We start from the raw sequence: 4,338 nt of genomic DNA on the forward strand, positions 1-4,338 counted from the left end.
TCTCTCTCTCTCTCTCTCTCTTTCTCTCTCTATCGTTTCTTATCCCAGTCTCACTCATTCCTTCACTCTCTTTCTCCACAACCAAACAGAACAGAGTCACTACAGCCGTATACAGCAAAGCAAGGGGCATTGTGCATGAAATGAAACATAACAGTGAACACAACAGTTACTTCTTTGGGAGAAAATTGCAACGTCCGTACTGCTGATAGAAAATTACAAAGTGCGCATTGCTGTGCTGTAAGGAAAATAACAAAGTCTGTTTTGTTGTAAGGAAAATCACTCATAGAATATATCGCTATAAAGAAAATAATTCCGAAGTCCGTATTGCTGTGAGGGAAAGAAGGAAAACAATTTCCATGATATTGATAACAGCAGGCACCTCGTACAGTGTGCAACAGTAGCGTGGGTCAACGTATGGTGCGGTTTTTGTTTAGGTTTTGTTTTTGTTTGTTTTTTGGGGGGTGTTGTTTTTTTTTTTTCCCACAGCAAAATTTGGAAACTGAAAACTAGCTTTAATAGTGTCTCTTTTTCTTATTATTATTGTGTGTCATGGTACTGAAATTAGACTCGCATCAAAATACAATGTAACAAAATCAAAGAAACCATTTTTTCCCCCCATCCTTTGAGCGATCTTTATCATTTTTATTTTCATCAACATTCTTTAAATCCATTCAAAAACAGATTTATGTGTGGGTTTTGCAGAAAAAAAAAACGTTGATCAAAGGCACACAAGAATGTAACTTGGTAGTTTCCATGGACACCGGAGTGGTGGAAGTCACCAAACTTTGGCGGCCATTTTCTTAGCCTTTTTACCCCATGACACCAGGCGACTCGCACCTTCTTCCTTCGCAAACATCTCGACTTCTGCTCAAGAGTGATTTTTTTTTTCATCAAAAGTGAGACAAATGAATATTACGCTTAAAGATGACACCTAAAACTCCACACGCCCAACCATTGAGAAGCCCTTGACTCCACCGCGCTGTGACACCATTGTATTTGTCTTTCTATTTATGTGGATGAGGTCAATTTCGAGAGAGAAACGAGAAAATTATATCGTGATCCGATTATTCGAAATAAAACAAATGAATTGAAATGGATTAACCTCTTCACTGCTGTGTGGACATAGATCTATAAAATTATAATATTAGTATTCAACGTTTGTGTTCTCCAAAACTGGTTCTCTATCATTTTGTCTGCTGGTTTAAGGGAGATGTAAATTACGGCTGTGCATTTGATATTTCTTTACTTACTTTACTTTGACTTTTTCACCCTCTGTTACCGTTAAACGTCGAGGGGAGATGCAGTTTCCTATAGTAGGCCAGCTGTACAGCTCTTTCCACAGTTATTTTATTGAATAAGAGCAACGTTCATATTATTGCTTTGCTTGATTCTCTCTTAAACTTAAATGAAATTTTTATCTTGTCTGTACAAATGTAGATGGTGGTGTCGGTGGCATAGTGGCTACCGGACTCATAATCGTGAGATTGCGGGTTCGGGGGTTCGAACCTCAGCTAGGTCCGACGTTGTGACCTCGGGAAAGTCACTTGGCTCGGTCCTTTCGGAGATGGACGTTAAACTCGGAGGTCCCGCCTCTTAAATAACTTAATAGAGTAGATTGGGGCGTTAAACCTGTATCATTTCGTCATATCACAAAGGTAGATGAAAACGAACTCTAATCATTGAAATGAAGGGGTTAAAAGACAGGACTCCCAGAACCTGACGGCCGCTATGTATCGGAAAACCATAAATTCTCACCACTTCACATTCAACAATCGTCCCATCCACTCGCCATCAGTTTTGTCAGGTCAGCTTTGAGGCTGCTCAATGGGGCGAGACGTGCCCCACCCAGTACATTAGGCTGTGTTTGCGCCACAGTTGTTTTCCCCATGTTCGATAAGCACCAGCGATGTGTGCACGTACCAAAGACAAAAGACAGCGCAGTTACCGCCCTTTATTGTGTTCTACGTCACTGGTTCTCCCACCATGTTCCTAACGCCTCAAGGGAAGAAAAGGTGGTAAAAAATGCTATTGATTTTTTAATAAATACGTCATCATTTTAAACGGTCCACCCAGACATCCACAGCATAGGCATAGTATAATACGACTCTAAGGGCTTAGGGGTTATATGTGTCACGACGTGGGGAAAGCAGGCGCTCGTCTTTGGGGCATGTGGAGTTATAGATATAGCTTTAAAGCTTCTTCGTTTGTCCGTGGTTTCTGTTTTTCTTTTTTCTTAGTTTTGTTGGGGGGGGGGGGGGTAAACAAAAAAAACAAACCCATCCATCTTGAAAAGAAGTCGAGATATTTGCGACTGAAGGGCGTGGGGATGACCTGGTGGCAGAGGCAATAATAATATAGTGAAAAAACGGCCGCCAACGTTTTTTTTTATTTCCAAAGATTGGGTATCCGTGTGGAAACTGCAAAGTTACAGTTTTTGTGTGCGCTTCATCAACGTTTTTCAGAAAAAATCCACACCGAAATGAGTTTTTCTTGGACGTAAGGTGTTGCGTCAAAACAAACTTCCTCCAAAATCGACAATTGGGTGGGGATCTCGAAATGTCTGTTGTTAGATTTCATTATTTTGACTAGCGCCTGATTTCACCACGATGCCAAACAGATAAATATTATGAATCCAAGGACTTGAGGGCTATTTCTCCCCTACCAACGAGAGTTCTCTTTCAGAAACATATCAGATAGTCCCTTCTGTGACATTGTAATTCTGTAGAAGTTAAGACTTCAGGGCACTTTAGTTTGACCTTATTCTTGCATATTTTTTAAAATCCTAATTTCCAGATTATTATATTCATGTCTACGATCGTCCTAGCATGATAATGCAGGTGTGAGTGGTTGGTTGGTGAATGCTCTGAAGTGGTTTGATCCTTCTCTCCTATCAAACATCTGATTCTATTGTTCTATTTTCTAATTTTTGTTTTCCTGGTACGCCACTCTCTAGTAATGCCTTGAATCTTCGAAACTTTTTGTCACCTAATTATATTGCAAATGCCGTAAAACTCTCCCAAAAACAAAAACGAGTGTCGTGAGTTTGGTAGAGCATAGGTAAGATACGACCAAATTATCTTATTGTCGCCGACTTTCTTCTATAATATTATATTTCTAAGTAGCGCGGATTAGTGTTGACAGACAGTAGAACTAGGGTTGTTGGAAATGCCGTAAAACTCTCACGAAAACAAATCGAAAGACGTGAGTTTAGTATAAGCACAGGTCAGACATAGGGGGCTCTCGTGGCCTAGAAGTTAAGGTGTTGGCCTCTCATTCAAAGGTCCCGGGTTCGAATCCGGGTAGCGACCGAAAAATGTTCTTCCCTAAATTTGTCTCCTTTCACCTCCTTTCCTGCTCTCTAGCAATGTTCTGTCGTCTGCTTTCGTCTCCCCTTTCTGCCCCCACTCCCTCATCTCATTTGCCCCCCTCGTCTGGGCTCCTGATTCTTTCTACACCCTTTCTACTGCTACTCCTTGGCTTCTTCTTACTGCTGTCTTTCAGCCACACCCCTGATCTTCTGGTAGGAGACATCTTTACCTAGCTTTCTCGGACAAGGGCGAAAAATCTCGGAGGGCCCGTGTGCAAGTTGCGAACGTTAAAGATCCCTTGGTGGTCTAAAATCGATAAGAGTAGGCTTCGGCCGCCACCCGGGCAAAATTCTAAATTTCTTACCAACTGAAAAAGTTTAATGTGTCCCGCGTGCTCATATGTCCTTATGCATTTGCGAGCGCCGTAAAACACTTACAAAAACAAACAAGGTCAGACATACGACCAAATTAGTTCAATGTCGCCGACGTTCTTCTATTACATTACATTATTTCTACGTAGCGCGGATTAGAACTGACAGACAGTAGAGGCAGATTCGAAACCTATACTGGTTAAAGCCTATTAGCTCTACGTTTCTGAGCGTACAGATCGAAACTGTAGCCCACCCACCACATAAAACATGTATTAATATACTGTTTTATGAAGCATGAATTAATATCGACCATCAACCAAGATGGCTTATAATATACTCTGGGGCTCAGTTCAACTCTTTAATATTCCTATAGTCAGTATATATAGCTTTTTGGATATTACCATTCATTACCTCTTTTGGTGGCCTACTTTCTTTTTCTGTGTTTCCCTGTGTTTTCCGCGCAATTCTGTTCTGCTCACTGGCATGCAGACGACGACATGATTCTCGCGGAGTCTCTTGGACCGACTAACGAGGCGTGACTTGGAATGCGTGTTGATAATTGTCGGGACAAAGGGGAAAGTCGTGTTGGTCTCGTGGGGAGGAAAACCAATTATCTTGGACCTGTGTTCGATTAAGCTGAGAAAAAAAGGGGGGGGGGG

The 4,338-nt window shown here is 41.5% G+C and overlaps 1 protein-coding gene across 1 annotated transcript in view; it reads left to right on the top strand.

Annotated features, from left to right (window-relative positions):
• The window catches only part of LOC101852370, a gene marked incomplete at its 3' end in the record, with an annotated part of 16,700 nt that overhangs the window by 1,509 nt on the left and 10,853 nt on the right, over positions 1-4,338 (top strand).

The sequence above is a fragment of the Aplysia californica genome, unplaced genomic scaffold, assembly GCF_000002075.1.
Source record: "Aplysia californica isolate F4 #8 unplaced genomic scaffold, AplCal3.0 scaffold01068, whole genome shotgun sequence".
NCBI lineage: Eukaryota > Metazoa > Mollusca > Gastropoda > Aplysiida > Aplysiidae > Aplysia > Aplysia californica.